Raw genomic sequence first — 17550 nt, 5'->3', positions numbered from 1 at the left:
GGTCAGAGAAAGGAGAATTAGAACAGAATCATGTCACAAGAGCCAAAGGGAAGACCCAGTAAGTTAAGAAGGATGAAGATTGAGAGTAGGTCATTAAATGAGTATTTAGCAAACTCCATGGCAAGCTTTCAGAAAACAGTTTTTATAGCATGCTGGGGTAGAGAGTTTGTTACAAGAGCAGAGATTCAGACAAATTATTTTAAGTAAGAGGTAACCAAGAGATAACCACACTGACCATGAGGATAAACATCCATGACTCCAACTCTTTTGCTGAGCCCCTACTATGGCAAGGCATTGTGTAGGCATACGAATCCAAGAAGAGTCCTATAACAGTGCTGTGGTTAATGTAATACAGCTACTCTCCACATTTGTTTCTCTCTATAATTCTTGTCTCTAACAGCTTACTGACTCCACCCTACATTTCTCCATGTCTTCTGTTTAAAATTTAGCTCCTGGGGCACCTGGGTGGCTCAGATGGTTGAGGGTCTGGCTCTTGATTTTGGCTCAGGTCATGATCTCACAGTTTGGGAGATTGAGCCCCATGTCAGGCCCCATGCTGACAACAGCTACTTGGATTCTTTCTCTCTGCCCCTCCCCTGCTCATGCTGTCTCTCTCAAAATAAGTAAACTTAAAATAAATAAATAAAATTTAGCTCCTAGATTCTGTTTTCTTTATGAGTCTTCATGCCATGACCTTTCATGTTTCAAATTTTTAGGATTTGCTTCAACTGCCAATTTCCTGATTTTATTTTCAAAGTTAAATTCGCAAGAGGCTCTATTTTGCCCAGATCATCTTTTCCATTAGGTCACACCTTGGGTTGTTGAACAGCCTATGAAATGGGTCAGAATCCTACCTGTATTTTATTTATCTGTGGCTTGGGAGAGAGAGTAAAGGCCACATGATGAATGTAGTCTTGACCTTTAGCATGGACTATAGGAATGTCAGCAACTACAATTAACACATCTAGTAGGTATTGGGGATGCATCTTGGTTTAAAAATCCAAGTATGCAAAGAATAGTGCATAACCCTTTCCATAACACTGCTTAATATTGACTTTGAGTCTCCATTCCTGTGGGCTGGAGAGAAATTCAACTTGAAATCTTTGGGGACAGACATGTGCACTGATTACCACTGGTCAAGGTGGTGTATGAAGGACATACTGAAATATCTCTATCCCCCCTCCCCCAACCAAATACATAGAAATGTTGGTTAAAGTGCCAAAAACAATTTAAGCTTAGGTTTTCAAATGGTAGAATAAAAATAGTGATTTTATTTCTTTTTTGCTCAGAAACTCATCCTTCTTTAACTCAAAACTACAAGGAGAATAAAAACTAGACCAACTCTATTTGCAATACAACTAGAGACATCTGTAAGCCTAGACCACAACCCTTTGAGGAAGGATGCTTCCTTTTTTTTTTTTTTCCAGAAGAAACAGAAAGCAGGAGGACTAGGGGTAAGGTGGCAGACCTTTGACAGAATAAGGCAGCATATTCTCCAAGATAATTGGGCTTACATGCAGTATGCTTAGAGAACAGCTTTAAATGCCTTTATGACCACAGTAAATACAAGAATGCAAAGCCAGGTACATAAAACAAGAACCACACAAGTAACAATCATATATATGTGCTGGGTCCCAATAAACTGAAAGCACTTTTTATATTCCCCATCATATCTTTAACACACCTTTTTTGGTTACCTTTGAGAAGGAAGTAGCCACATTCAAATGAGTTAAGGTATAAGAAATAAAAAGGACCACAAACTTTATTAAAAGTAAATAAACGTAACATACAATATGTACAGATGGCACATGGTGCCAATTTTATTTGTAGTTATTATAGTACTCCAACTCATGTTTACAAGTTAAACCTTTGTCACAGCCTTGGCTAAATCTTGAACTAGTGCAGAATTTAGTTGTGCTAGAGTGCTGATCTTAGCATGCTTAGATGTGGCATACTTGTTCTTGATAGTCATGTGCTTTGTAAGCCCACAATTCACCATGACTATATTTTTAGCCAGGTGTTGCATAATATTTAGAAGGGATTCTTCAGTGTATGACAGGTAATGCTGTCAAGTTGGTGTCCATTCACCATTGTCGAGAATTTTTAGTGCCAGGCAAAAAGTTCCTGCTGCAATCTGAGAAGGAGGAAAGTGCACCATATCGTAATCCAGCATAGTTAGTTCCATCAGGTATTTGGCCAAAGTATGTTGCTCAACACCAACCTCTCCAATCTTAGATGCTCTCTGAAGGAAATGCAGGGGTAGAGGGCAGCCCAGACCAAAATGTAAAGACCTTAGAATCTTCATTTCCATCTGTCTGATTTGGTGCTTGGTGTAAGAGTTGTCAGTCACAAAGGCAAAGTTACCAATTTCTGGAGAATACATTTCTTCCTATTTATTTGCAATAAACCTGGCAGTGACACCAACCAGCTACATCATCTTCTTGGGTACACAATTATTCTGCATGAGCCGATCAATAAGGGAAACAGTCATGTACATGGTCTCCTGCAGTAACCTGAATTTCATTTGAACCTGCACTAGCCAGTCAATTAGGATGGTTCTCATGTTTCCAGTGACTTCACGACCCAGTAGGTATTTTGGTCTTACTGCTTGCTCTTCCTCAAGTTGTCTCAGATAAGCATAAATATCTTTCACATATTCACTACAAAGGTTTGGATCAGCTCCATCTTCTGCATCCACATCATTCACTGTAAGAATTACATCAGTGAGAGCCTGACACAGATATTCTTCTGCAGGAGCACATCCAGACGTTTCCATTGGGCTTGGAGATGGAGTAGCAGCCAAAATAGGCTCCGGAGAAAGTTTTTCTTCTTCTTTTTTTTTTTTTTTTAATTTTTTTTTAACGTTTATTTATTTTTGAGACAGAGAGAGACACAGTATGAACAGGGGAGGGGCAGAGAGAGAGGGAGACACAGAATCGGAAGCAAGCTCCAGGCTCCGAGCCATCAGCCCAGAGCCCGACGCGGGGCTCGAACCCGCGGACCGTGAGATCGTGACCTGAGCTGAAGTCGGACGCTCAACCGACTGAGCCACCCAGGCGCTCCTGTTTTTCTTCTTTAACAGGCTCATGTTCTGGCTCTGGTTGTGGCACAGGTACAGACACAGCCTCAGGTGCTTTGAAGTTTTGGTATTTTTTTAGCAATAACTTTTCCAGGAGCCAAAGTTTTTGCTTCCTTTTTCAGAGGCAATTTGGCTTGTGGCTGTTCACTGACTTTGTTACCAAGCATGTGATAATGGATGCTTAGGAATGTAGATTTTGTACAAAACAAGAGTGATACAGCTCTCCAAAGGAAGTGCCAAGATCCACAAGCACTTGTAGGGAACAATGAGAACAGGCAAGCAGGCTAAAGCAGGAGCTTTTAAATACCCTTTTGTCACCAAAACTGGAAATATAGGAAGGTGAAATTGAACAAGGACAAATAAGCCATATTTATGGAAAGCAGTCTGTTGGTGAGGAAGAGTGGAGGGGACAGACTGCATTGTAAGCAACTCTGCAGTGCTGATCGTGGGGGAAAGTGAGGGCTATACAAACTCATACGCACATTGCTTCATAAAGAAAATAGCCTCAAATATGGTCCTGTCCCCATCCTCTTGCAAATTTCATATAATAGCTGATTTTGGAAAAACTCACCTTATTCAAAGATGTTTAAAGAAACAAAAAATAAACAGCGCCTATAAAAAAGAATGGGAGAAAATGTCCAGAGCAAAGCACAGAGAGCTAGAAAATGTCGTTGGAAAGTAAGAAAAGGAAATTAAGAAGAATGGAGGCTGAGTAAGAAGCTCCAATGTTTGTCTGATAGAAGTTTCAGAAAAAGAGACTGGAGAGAATGGTGGAGAGCTAATATTCAAAGAGAAAATGGTTATATTAGATCCAAGCAGGCAAGATCCAAGTTTGGAGAGATCAAGTGTCAGGGATAGGGAACATAGGTGGAGTGTGAAACTAGGGAACAAAGGCCTAGGAACATAAGCCAAAGCACTTGGACCGAAAGGGGTGAAAATATAGGTATGGGAAGAGAGCAACAGAAAGAGTCATCAATGAATGGAATTTGATGATGAGTTAAATAATTTTTACCCATATTCCCCTGACAAGAATAGATATGAATATGAGTGAAACTAAATCCACAGATAAAAGTAAATACAGGGGCGCCTGGGTGGCGCAGTCGGTTAAGCGTCCGACTTCAGCCAGGCCACGATCTCACGGTCTGTGAGTTCGAGCCCCGCGTCAGGCTCTGGGCTGATGGCTCGGAGCCTGGAGCCTGTTTCCGATTCTGTGTCTCCCTCTCTCTCTGCCCCTCCCCCGTTCATGCTCTGTCTCTCTCTGTCCCAAAAATAAAATAAAAAAAAAAAAAAAAAAAAAAAAGTAAATACAAACTTCTAACTGGGAATGGGGGGGGGGCTAAAAATGAGAAAGCAGTTGTGGATACTCAAATTTTCGAGGGGGTGTACAGCAGATGGAGAGAACTCTGGTTCTAGAATTCTTTGGATTCCCTTGATTCTACCACTAACTTGAGTATCACAGCAAGTTCTGAATTCTAGTTTCCCTTTCAAGAGCATGAGATGTAACCCATGGGCCAATCCTCAGGGATTCTGCCTCAGATAAAATCTTCTGTCTATATTTAAGTTTTTCATCCTTCAGAGGACATAATATACAAGTTGAAAAATAGTTTATACACATTTAACATTTTTTTCTCCCATAATAATCTTCCTCACTTTTGTCTATCTAAGGTATAATCTTTCAAGTCCCATCTTAGAGATCCTAGATGTTTCCCTTGACCAACCCCCTAGTCAAGTGCCAGGGACCCATCCATTATGTTCCCCTAAAACATTCTTATCTTCATCATGCACATTATCATCCTACGTTGAGGAGGTCTCATCTCAATCCCCATTTTAATTGTCCTGAATCATAGACTTTCAGCTTTAGCATTTATTTAGGAAAGAGTAAGAATACACAGAGCTGGCCATGGTACATGCTGGGAGCAATGGGTGCTTGTATTTGAAAGTCTGGGGTCGGCAAGGTCATTTTAGGACTTCTGGTAGAAAACTTCATAGGAAGCAGAGCCCAGAATTCTGAAATCTGAGCAGTCAATAGTTATAACTATGTCCTCCCACAGTTAGTCAGACAAGCCCCACTGGGCACCTGAGACCCCAGGAATTCAATTCTGGTAAAGATGTGGCCTGTGAGATGAAACTATAGCCCCTCCTTGCACAGACAGGCCCAACCCATGGCTGGTGAGATAGGATGAGTCGAATGGAACAGAAAAACAGTACCCACCTAGACCTGGGCAATACTGGTCCTTTCCTGGGCCTTACTTTGAGGCTCCTAGTCTGAGCCTTCACCAGTAATGTTCCTCTTCCCAAGACAAGGAGCCCATGAGACTAAGGAGCTTATGCCCTCTCCTACTTTGAATCACATACCGTGTATCCAGGACACCAAAATTCTCTGCCCAAAAGATTCTGAGCCCACTTCTAGGGCCTCCATAGCTCCCAAAGGCAGCTGTGTGCCCAAAGGGCACCTGTGTGTTGGTGTGTGTGTGTGTGTGTGTGTGTGTGTGTGTGTGTGTGTGTATGAAGCTTGGTTGTGTGGACTGGGCTTTCCACACATGTGATTATGAGGTATATGGGACAGGGTAAGGGGTTCCCTGGGAAGTGAAAAGAAGAATGGGCCAGGGCCTTCTAGTTGTACTTTATCCTCACCTATAAATGTTAGTGGAGACCCAGACGTGAGCAGCTTATGGGCAGAGCCTCTCTCTAGTTTACGCATTTTAATGCCCTAGCAAGTATGGGCATTAGGACAGAGCCAGCATTATTGAATACTTACCTCATCAGACTCTTAGGAATTGAGATCGAAGGCATTTCTGGTGGTTACACATGAAATAGTAGTTATAATATAGCATTCAACAAGATAGGATACTGTTCAGTATAAAAATTTTGGCTCTGGAATCAGTTATGGCTTCAATTTTTTTAAATTGAGGAAAAATTTACATGACAAAATTAACCATTTCAAAGTGTACAATTCAGTGACATTTAGCATATTCACAATATTCTGTAACTATTGCCTCCATCTAGTTCCAAAATATTTTTTAAAATTGTTTTTAACATTTATTTATTTTTGAGACACAGAGACAGAGCATGAGTGTGGGAGGGGCAGAGAAAGAAGGAGACACAGAATCTGAAACAGGCTCCAGGCTCTGAGCAAGCTGTCAGTACAGAGCCGGACGTGGGGCTTGAACAGTTTTGCAAGTTCAATAGTTGTTTGTGGAGTTCTTCCTGGAGAACTTAGTGACGTCAGTCCTGAATTCAATTTTTTCAATTTTAAGTACTAAACTGAGTTTAGTACTTAAAATTAAAAGTTGGGGATTAAGCATATTTGGTGTAGGTGAGAAAATAAAATGAATCTAGCAGCTGCTAAGGGCTCATTGCAACGTTACTCTGTAGAAAAGTGTGTGATGGTTACCATTTCAATCAATAGAAAGGGTTGGGCTCCTTTTCCAGTTTAATCCTTTCCCTGACTACTCCTGTTTCACTGATTTTTTTTTAATGTTTACTTATTTTTTGAGAGAGAGAGAGAGAGCGTGCAGGGGAGGGGCAGAGAGAGAGGGAGACAGAGGATCCAAAGCAGGCTCCACGCTGACCTCAGAGAGCCCGATGCAGGGCTTGAACTCATGAACTGTGAGATCATGACCCAGCTAAAGCTGGACACTTAACCAATTGAGCCACTCAGGTACCCCATACTGATTGATGTTCTTAAAGTCTTATCTAGAGCCTCTACTGAGTCCCAAAACCAAAATCCCAAAAGTGTTTAGAACTACAGAGAAAAAAAGAATTTTTTTCCTGAGTACTCTTCTCAAAATGAAAGGTGGGAAATACTAGGTAATTATAGCACCTGCTCAGTTCATTGAGTTCCAACTTGGACATCCAAGTCTACCTAGAATAAATAAGAGTAGATTTGCTGGCTTGAGATGTCTGCTTGATTATAAAAAGAATGGATTATGGAAATCATTCAGAAATGATGTGTTGCTTCTCTACAATTGCTTCTCTTTTGGAAAATAATCTTTCCTAACCTTCTCACTTCTTTTTTTTTTTTTTCTGTTTGTTTTTTACAACTTCCTTTTAGGTACATAGTCATACATAGACAGAGGTGGTCACGTAGGTGATATGATTAGAGCAGAGCCAGGAAAGCAACATGTAAAAGAAATTTTGCATACACAAGTCTGAAATTCTGTGATTTAAGATGTATTACTTTGGGGCTGCCTGGGTGGCTCAGTTGGTTAGGCATCCAACTTTGGCTCAGGTCATGACCTTGTGGTTTGTGGGTTTGAGCCCTGCATCAGGCTCTGTGCTGACAGCTCAGAGCCTGGAGCCTGCTTTGGATTCTGTGTCTCCCTTTCTCCCTGCCCCTCCTCAGCTTGTACTCTGTCTCTCCCTGTCTCTCAAAAATGAATGAATGTTAAAAAAAATTTAATGTATTACTTTGGGATTGGAGGGGAAGATCACAGAGTAGGAAAATCCTGAGCCCACCAACTTCCATGGACATAACAAGGCTGCAAGCACATATAGAGCAACTCTCTCAGAGAATGACCTGGAGACTAGCAGCCAAAGATATAATTAAAGAGCCACACTGAGAAGGGCAGGAGGGAAAGTGATGCAGTCTGGTTGGAAACCAAACGTTGGTGTGGTGACCTGCAAGGAAGAAGGATAACACGGGCACTGAAGTCCTTCCAGAGAAGTGAGGGGTTCAAGTCCCATATCGGGCACCCTGTGAATCTGCACTGGGGAGAGAAGTCCCCATAACATCTGGCTTTGAAAGTAAGTGGGGCTTAACTCTGGGAGAATTGGAGGGTTATAGGAAACTGAAACTCCACTCTTAAAGGGCCCACAAACAATCTCTCTTGCTCCAAGACCCAGCACAGAGATAGCTGTTTAAAAATCATGTAGCGTATAAGTGAAGGATATTTATTGATTAATTTTAGGTGTGTGCTCACAGGGCAAGGATCTGTAGGAACCTTGTCCAGGAAAAGAAGCACAGAAGGCACCATTTTTCTTGCCCTCCTTCAGCCTAGTTGGCTTGATGCTGGCAGGTGCCAGTTCTGACACTCTCCACCTACCTTGCTAGTACAAATTGCCTGTCCCTGTGTTCCCCCGCAGACCCACAATGCCCAATCTGCCTCACCAGGTGTTCCCCCCAAGTGGCTGCACCCTCAATCATCACACCAAGCAGGCAGCCTCAGCTGGGACTGGTGCCTTGAAAAGTGACTCCTGTCCTGGGAGGCAGGGGGGCCAGACCTGCCCACCAACACACCTGCAATGGTCACAGCCAGGCCTTGCAGCCAGCTACACCCAGGACCAGCCACACTCACCAGCATGCTCAAAGCAGTTGCAGCCCAAGCAACAGGAGGGCACATGCAGCCTACACAGGAAATACCCCTACAGTGCCTGATTCTGATGACCAGGAGGGACTGCATTTCTGGGCCCCACAAGATGACTTCTATATAAGACTACTACCTTCAAGAATAGGAAGTATAGCTGATAACAGACAGACAAAATGAGAAGACAAAGAAATATGTTCCAATGAAAGAACAAGATAAAACCTCAGAAAGAGAACTAAACAAAAAGGAGATAAGCAATCTACGTGATAAAGAGTTCAAAGTAATGGTCATAAAGATGTTCAATGAACTTAGAAGAAGAATGGAAGAACTCTGTAAGAACTTCAACAAAGAGATGGAAAATAAAAGATAGATAGAACCAATCAGAGCTAAAGAATACAATAAATGAGAGTGCTGCCAACACCCTGGAGGAGAAGCAGAGGTCATTACTGAATCTGAAATATTTAAAGTGGATACAAAATTGAATTTGAAATATTTAAAGTGGATACAAAACTGTTTCAGCAATGTAGACAATTAAGTGTGTTGTGGGCAATGGTGCCTTTGCTAAAACATGTCTCCTGATATCCTACACAGCAAATTACCATCAGAGTATGTACCGACTGTTTTTGACAACTATGCAATCACAGTTATGACTGGTGGAGAGCCATATACTCTCGGACTTTTTGATACTATAGGGCAAGAGGATTATGACAGATTACGACCGCTGAGTTATCCACAAACAGATGTATTTCTAGTCTGTTTTTCAGGGGTCTCTCCATCCTCATTTGAAAATGTGAAGGAGAATTGGGTGCCTAAGATAACTTACCACTGTCCGAAGGCTCCTTTCTTGCTTGTTGGGACCCAAATCGATCTCCGAGATGACCCCTCTTCGACTGAGAAACTTGTCAAAAGCAAACAGAAGCCTACCACTCCAGAGACTGCTGAAAAGCTGGCCTGTGACCTGAAGGCAGTCAAGTATGTGCAGTGTTCTGCACTCACACAGAAAGGCCTAAAGAATGTATTTGATGAAGCAATATTGGCTACACTGGAGCCTCCAGAACCGAAGAAGACCCACACATGTGTGCTGCTATGAACATCTCCAGAGCCCTTTCCATGCAGCTGGTGTCAGCATCGTACGAAAAGCAATGTTAAATCAAACTAAAGATTAAAAATTAAAATTCGTTTTTGCAATAATGACAAATGCCCTGCACCTACCCACATGCACTCGTGTGAGACAAGGCCCACAGGTATGGTCCCTTTCCCCCTCTCAGTACTAGTTAATTTGAGTAATTGTGTATTGTTAGAAAAGTGGTTAGTACTAGTTTTTGTTTTGTTGTTTCAAAAAAAATTTTTTTTTTGTTTAAAAGCAAGGCATGCTTGTGATGACTGTGTAAAAGACTAATTTGGTTGTTGGGAGCTGCTTCCAGGGCTCCATTCACTCTGCAGAATAATCTGGAACATTTAGGGTTTTTTTGTTTTTGTTTTGGGGGGGTATGTGTGGGGTTTGTTTTCATTTAGTCATGTTTTTTAAATTCAGTAACCATTTTACAGCCCTTAAGGGGAAGAGGACAGAATAACTCCACATTCCACTTCCTAGATCTAGTTTAGAACACTTGTCCCCCACCTGGTGCTCTTAGGAAGGAGTATAGTAAATAACTCATTTAATAACATACTCCTTTTTGAAAGTTGCCTTTTCTCTCTACCCTTTTTTTTTTTTTTTAATTTTTTTTCAACGTTTTTTATTTATTTTTGGGACAGAGAGAGACATAGCATGAACGGGGAGGGGCAGAGAGAGAGGGAGACACAGAATCGGAAACAGGCTCCAGGCTCCGAGCCATCAGCCCAAAGCCTGACGCGGGGCTCGAACTCACAGACCGCGAGATCGTGACCTGGCTGAAGTCGGACGCCTAACCGACTGCGCCACCCAGGCGCCCCTCTACCCTTTTTTTTTTAAGGGCAGGTAAGCTAGTTTATTAAATGTTATATGGACACATACTTGTACTTTGATTCTTATTTGACACTAACTTATGATGAAATTCTTATTCTATGTATCAGTATAATTTGTGATGTGTTAGTAACATTGAAGTGGAGACTATAATACTGTTTATCAGTACTTGAATTTGTTATAACATTTTTCATTACTCTTTTCCCTTATCTTCTTTTTTTTAATATGAAATTTATTGTCAAATTGGTTTCGATACAACACCCTGTGCTCATCCCAACAGGTGCCCTCCTCAATACCCATCACCCACCCTCCCCTCTCTCCCACCCCCCATCAACCCTCAGTTTATTCTCAGTTTTTAAGAGTCTCTTATGGTTTGGCTCTCTCCCTCTCTAACTTTTTTTTTTCCCTTCCCCTCCCCCATGGTCTTCTGTTAAGTTTCTCAGGATCCACACAAGAGTGAAAATACATGGTATCTGTCTTTCTCTGTATGACTTATTTCACTTAGTATAACACTCTCCAGTTCCATCCACGTTGCTACAAAAGGCCATATTTCACTCTTTCTCATTGCCAAGTAGTATTCCATTGTGTATATAAACCACAATTTCTTTATCCATTCATCAGTTGATGGGCATTTAGGCTCTTTCCATAATTTGGCTATTGTTGAAAGTGCTGCTATAAACATTGGGGTACAAGTGCCCCTATGCATCAGCACTCCTGTATCCCTTGGGTAAATTCCTAGCAGTGCTATTGCTGGGTCATAGGGTAGATCTATTTTTAATTTTTTGAGGAACCTCCACACTATTTTCCAGAGAGGCTGCACCAGTTTGCATTCCTACCAATAGTGAAAGAGGGTTCCCATTTCTCCACATCCTCTCCAGCATCTATAGTCTCCTGATTTGTTCATTTTGGCCACTCTGACTGGTGTGAGGTGATAGCTCAGTGTGGTTTTGATTTGTATTTCCCTGATGAGGAGTGACATTGAGCATCTTTTCATGTGCCTGTTGGCCATATGGATGTCTTCTTTAGAGAAGTGTCTATTCATATCTTCTGCTCATTTCTTCACTGGATTCTTTGTTTTTCAGGTGTGGAGTTTGGTGAGTTCTTTATAGATTTTGGATACTAGCCCTTTGTCCCATATGTCATTTGCAAATATCTTTTCCCATTCCGTCGGTTGCCTTTTAGTTTTGTTGATTGTTTCCTTTGCAGTGCAGAAGCTTTTTATCTTCATGAGGTCCCAATAGTTCATTCTTGCTTTTAATTCCCTTGCCTTTGGAGATGTGTCAAGTAAGAAATTGCTGTGGCTGAGGTCAGAGAGGTTTTTTCCTGCTTCTCCTCTAGGGTTTTTGATGGTTTCCTGTCTCATATTCAGGTCCTTCATCCATTTTGAGTTTATTTTTGTGTATGAAAGTGGTGTAAGAAAGTGGTCTATTTTGTGTAAGAAAGTGGTCTAGTTTCATTCTTCTGCATGTTGCTGTCCAGTTCTCCCAGCACCATTTGTTAAAGAGACTGTCTTTTTTCCAATGGATATTCTTTCCTGCTTTGTCAAAGATTAGTTGGCCATACTTTTGTGGGACCAATTCTGGAGTCTCTATTCTATTCCATTGGTCTATGTGTCTGTTTTTGTGCCAATACCATGCTGTCTTGATGATTACAGCTTTGTAGTAGAGGCTAAAGTCTGGGATTGTGATGCCTCCCACTTTGGTCTTCTTCTTCAATATTACTTTGGCTATTTGGGGTCTTTTGTGGTTCCATACAAATTTTAGGATTGCTCGTTCTAGCTTCGAGAAGAATGCTGGTGCAGTTTTGGTTGGGATTGCATTGAATGTGTAGATTGCTTTGGGTAGTATTGACATTTTAACAGTATTTATTCTACCAATCCATGAACACGGAATGTTTTTCCATTTCTTTGTATCTTCTTCAATTTCCTTCATAAGCTTTCTATAGTTTTCAGCATACAGATCTTTTACATCTTTGGTTAGGTTTATTCCTAGGTATTTTATGATTCTCGGTGCAATTGTGAATGGGATCAGTTTCTATATTTGTCTATATTTGTCTTTCTGTTGCTTCCTTTCTGTTGCTTTATTATTAGTGTATAAGAATGCAACTGATTTCTGTACATTGATTTTGTATCCTGCGACTTTGCTGAATTCATGTATCTGTTCTAGCAGACTTTTGGTGGAGTCTATCGGGTTTTCAATGTATAATATCATGTCATCTGCAAAAAGTGAAAGCTTGACTTCTCTTTGCCAATTTTGATGCCTTTGATTTCCTTTTATTGTCTGATAGTTGTTGATCATCTCAACAAGTGCAGAAAAAGCATTTGACAAAATTCAACATCCATTCCCCATAAAAACTCTCAACAAAACAAGTATTGAGGGAACATAACTCAACATAATAAAGCCATATATGACAACCCCACTGGTAACATCATACTTAATGGTGAAAAGCTGAAAGCTTTCCTCTAAGATCAGGAAAAAGACAAGGATGCCCACTCTGACCACTTTTATTCAACATAGTACTAGAAGTCCTAGCCAGAGCAATCAGAGAAGAAAAAGAAAGAAAAAGCATCCAAATTGATAAGGAAGAACTAAAACTGTCTATTTGCAGATGACATAATACTATGCATAGAAAACCCGAAAGACCCCTCCAAAAACTATGAGAACTAATAAATGAATTCAGTAAAGTTACAGGCTACAAAATTATATACAGAAATCTATTGTGTTTCTATATACTAATAATGAAGTAGCAGAAAGATAAATTTAGAAAACAATCCCATTTACAACTGCACCAAAAAGAATAAAATATAAAATACCTAGGAATAAGTTTAACCAAGGAGGTGAAATACCTATCCTCTGAAAATTATAAGACACTGATGAAAGAAATTGAAGATGACACAAATGGAAAGATATATTGTGCTCATAATTCAAAGAATTAATATTGTTAAAAGATCCATACTACCCAAAGCAATCTATAGATTCAATGCAATATCTATCAAAATACCAATAGCATTTTTTATAGAACTAGAACAAATAATCCTAAAATTTGTATGGAACTACAAAAGATCTTGAATAGCCAAAGAAATCTTGAGAAAGAACAAAGCTGGAGGTATCACAATCCCAGTTTTCAAACTATACTACAAAGCTACATTAATCAAAACAGTATGATACTGGCACAGAAAATAGACATATAGATCAATGGAACAGAATAGAGAGTCCAGAGATAAATCCTGGCATATATGGTCAATTAATCTATGATGATTAATTGAAGGCAAGCATATACAATGGAGAAAAGATAGTCTCTTCAATAAATGGTGCTGGGAAAACTAGACAGCTAACATGCAAAAGACTGAAACTGGGCTATACCATACACAGATAAAGTCAAAATGGATTAAAGACCTAAATGTAATACCTGAAATCATAAAACTCCTCAAACAAAACATAGGCAGTAAACTCTTGAACATCAGTCTTAGCAATATTTTTTTTTATCTGTCTTCTCAGGCAAGGGCAATAAAAGCAAAAATAAACAATTGGGACTATATCCAACTAAAAAGCTTCACAGTGAAGGAAACCATCACCAAAATGAAACAAAGACCTGTTAAATGGGAGAAGATATTTGCAAATGATACGAGGTTACTATCCAAAATATATGAAGAACTCATATAACTCAACACCAAACAGAAAAAAAAGAAAAAACGAGTAATCGAATTAAAAAATGGGCATAGAAGGTGAATAGACGTTCTTCCAAAGAAGATATACAGATGGACTACAGACACATGAAGAGATGCTCAATATCACTGGGGCACCTGGGTGGCTCAGTTGGTTGGGCATCTGACTTCAGCTCAGGTCATGATCTCACGGTTCATGAGTTTAAGCCCTGCATAAGGCTCTGTGCTGACAGCTTGGAGCCTGGAGCCTGCTTAGGATTCTGTGTCTCCCTCTCTCTCTGCCCCTTCCCTGCTCATGCTCTGTCTCTCTCTCTTCAAAAATAAATAAACATTAAATTTTAAAAAAAGATGCTCAATATCATTAATCACCAGAGGAATCCAAATCAAAACCTCAATGAGATATCACTCCACACCTGTCAGAATGACTAGTACAAAAAAGACAAGAAATAACAAGTGTTGGTGAAGAAGTGGATAAAAGGAAACCCTCATGTGCTACTGGTGATAATGTGAATTGGTGCAGCAACACCAGTATGGAGGTTCTTCAAAATATTGAAAATAGAAACACCACATGATCCAGCAATTCCACTTTTGAGCATTTACCCAAACAAAACAAAAACATTAAACATTTATTATTGTTTTTGAGAGAGAGAGAGCATGCACAAGCAGGGGAGGGGCAAAGAGAGAGGGAGAGAGAGAATCTTAAGCAGGCCTTGTGCTGTTAGCATGGAGCCTGCTGTGGGGCCAAACCCATGAACTCAGATATCATGACCTGAGCTGAAACCAAGAGTCAGATGCTTAACTGACTGAGCAACCCAGGCACCCCACAAAAACATTAATTTTATTAAAAAGATATGTTCACTCTTATGTTCATTGGAGCATTACTTACAAAAGCCAAGATATGGAAGCAACTTAAGAGTCCATTAATAGATTAATGGATAAAGAAGATGTGATATCTATCTATATCTATATCTATATCTATATCTATATCTATATCTATATCTATATCTATATCTATATCATCTGTATCATCTATATCTATAGATATTGTGACAACATGAATGAACTTAGAGGATATTATGCTAAATGAAAAAATCAGACAGAGAAAGACAAATACTGTATGATTTCACTTATATATGGAATCTAAAAAATTAAATGAACAAACAGGGGTGCCTGGGTGGCTCAGTTGGTTGAAAGTCTAACTCTTGATTTCACCTCAGGTCATGATCCCAGGGTTCTGGGATTGAGCCCTGTCTCCGGCCACACTAAGTGTGGAGCCTGCTTAAGGTTCTCTCTGTCTCCTTCTACCCTGCTCTCCCCTATTTGTGTGCACTCTTTCTCTCTAAAAAATTTAAAAGAGGAAAAAAAAAAACCCGAACAAACAAAACAAAATAGAAACAGACTTACAGATACAGAAAATCATCTGGTGGTTGCCAGAGGGGAGAAAGATGAAGGGATGGGTAAAATAGAGGAAAGGGATTAAAAGGTACAAACTTCCAGTTATAAAATAAATAAGATATGGGGATGCAATGTACAGCACAGGAAATATAGTTAATAGTATATAACAACTTTGTATGGTGACAGATGGTAGCCAGATTTACCATGATCACTTTACAATGTATACAAATATTCAATCACTATGTTGTATACCTGAACCTAATATAATATGTATGTCAACTATATTCCAATTAAAAAACATGTTTTAATGTATTACTTTGGGCTACCAGCTCAAAATGGCAGGCTGCACCTACTTGTCCACCTTGTCAAAATCCTAATTTTATAAAATGGGGTGCCTGGGTGGCTCAGTCAGTTAAGTGTCTGACCTTGGGTCAGGTCACATCTCACAGTCCATGAGTTGGAGCCCCGCATCGGGCTCTGTACTGTCAGTGCAAAGCCTGCTTCGGATCCTCTGTCCTCCTCTCTCTCTGCCCCCCCCCCACTTGCACTCTCTGTTTCTCTCTCTCAGAAATATATAAACATTAAAACAATTTTCATAAAGTATATATACCAAAGAATAAATCCATAACTGTGCTATAACATAGGGAATAGCTAGCAGTGGACCAAAAACATTAGGGACTTTTGCATGATAATAAAGAAAATGGGATTTAGTGGTATAGAAACCAAACAGCTGAAAAATCTATAGTGCAACAGTAGAAAAACAGAAGATTGCTGAAGTGTTCAGTCTTGACAAAATTCTGTAATGACTCTAAATTTAAAGTCACTTATACTCACAGAAGAATGAAGCTAAAGAAAGGTCAGTTGAGTATCAATTGAGAGATTGGCAAAGATGGACCAATTCAGGCTTATTTTTCATTCAGACCCCAGATCAAGGTAGTTAGCATTCTTTATTGTCTTTCTTTGCCACTCCTTCACCAAAATTGTAGTTCTTCAAATACCCCAAACTTTATTGAAAAGTCTCAGGTCCAACTCCTTATGTTGGTGTAGGTCTAAGGATTGTTAAATCTGAGTTTTCCTGAGTCTTAGTAACTCTAACCTACCTAAATGCTTTTCTGTTCTATATTCTTTTTTTTTGACTTAGGAATTTCTCTTTACTTTCTTGTACACTCAGGTATGCATTTCAAAGGATGTCTGTTACATCTTAATTGGCATTTCTGTGTGTTTTATAGTGGTGGGTTTCCCAGGATAAATGGTTCACAGTATTGCCAGAAATGGAACTTAAGAGTATATCTTTAAGCATTTTTTTTTAAAAGAAAGGCTGAATAGGGAGTATATTCCATTGGAATAATTTCACTTCCAGGAATAATGGCCCTATTTTGTCCTGACATTTGAATAAAAGTTTGTGTAGACTTCAAATTTTAGGTTCCAAACATTTTCCTCTCAGTACTTTATGGACATTTTCTATTATTTGCATTTAGTGTTGCAGAAGAGAAATCCAATGCCAGTTTGATTCTCATTTCTTTTAGGAAATCTAAATGATCATATAACTATTCAAGAAGTAAATCAGTACTTCCAGATAATACAAAATCAGAAAATAAAGCATCAATTCTAGAAGGTATACTGGTGAGTTTGACCAAATTACTCAAGGAACAGATAATTCTATTATTTTTTCACAGTCTCAGAGAAGAGATAAAGAAGGCACACTCCCCAATTAATTTTATGCAGTTAGTATTACTTAAATAAGAAAACCAGACAAGGATAGCTTAAGGGAAAAAAAAAAAAGAAAAGCAATCTCAGTCATGAACATAGAGGTTGAATCCTAAATAAAATATTACCAAACCAAATCTAGCAGTACATAATTAATATATCATGATCAAGATGGATTAGTTGCAGGAAAAGAAGGTTGGTTTAACATTAAATAACCTAGAAAAATCCTTGCACGTGTATACTAGGAAACATGTGAAAGAATGTTCATAGTAGCATTGGCTGTATGGCAAAACACCAAAACAGTCCAATTGGCTATCAATAGTAAAATGGGTAAATAAATTTTCATCAATAGAATATTATACAGAAGTTAAAACAAATGATCTTTAGTTCTGTGTATCAACACAGATGAATCTCAAAAATTATGCTGACCAAAGAAAGCAAGTCATAAATACATAAA

At 39.4% G+C, this 17550-nt stretch overlaps 1 protein-coding gene and 2 pseudogenes across 5 annotated transcripts in view; 2 read left to right on the top strand and 1 right to left on the bottom strand.

Annotated features, from left to right (window-relative positions):
* Positions 1 to 17550, top strand: part of TRIM69 (tripartite motif containing 69) — a 38889-nt gene that overhangs the window by 6534 nt on the left and 14805 nt on the right. The window lies entirely within an intron of this gene.
* On the bottom strand, positions 1745 to 4126 carry LOC131516638 (G2/mitotic-specific cyclin-B1-like; annotated as a pseudogene).
* On the top strand, positions 8907 to 10073 carry LOC131516640 (cell division control protein 42 homolog; annotated as a pseudogene).

The sequence above is a fragment of the Neofelis nebulosa genome, chromosome 7 (assembly GCF_028018385.1).
Source record: "Neofelis nebulosa isolate mNeoNeb1 chromosome 7, mNeoNeb1.pri, whole genome shotgun sequence".
Classification (NCBI taxonomy): domain Eukaryota; kingdom Metazoa; phylum Chordata; class Mammalia; order Carnivora; family Felidae; genus Neofelis; species Neofelis nebulosa.
The sequence above is the reverse complement of the archived record's forward strand: the minus strand, read 5'-3'. Positions and strand labels throughout refer to the sequence as shown.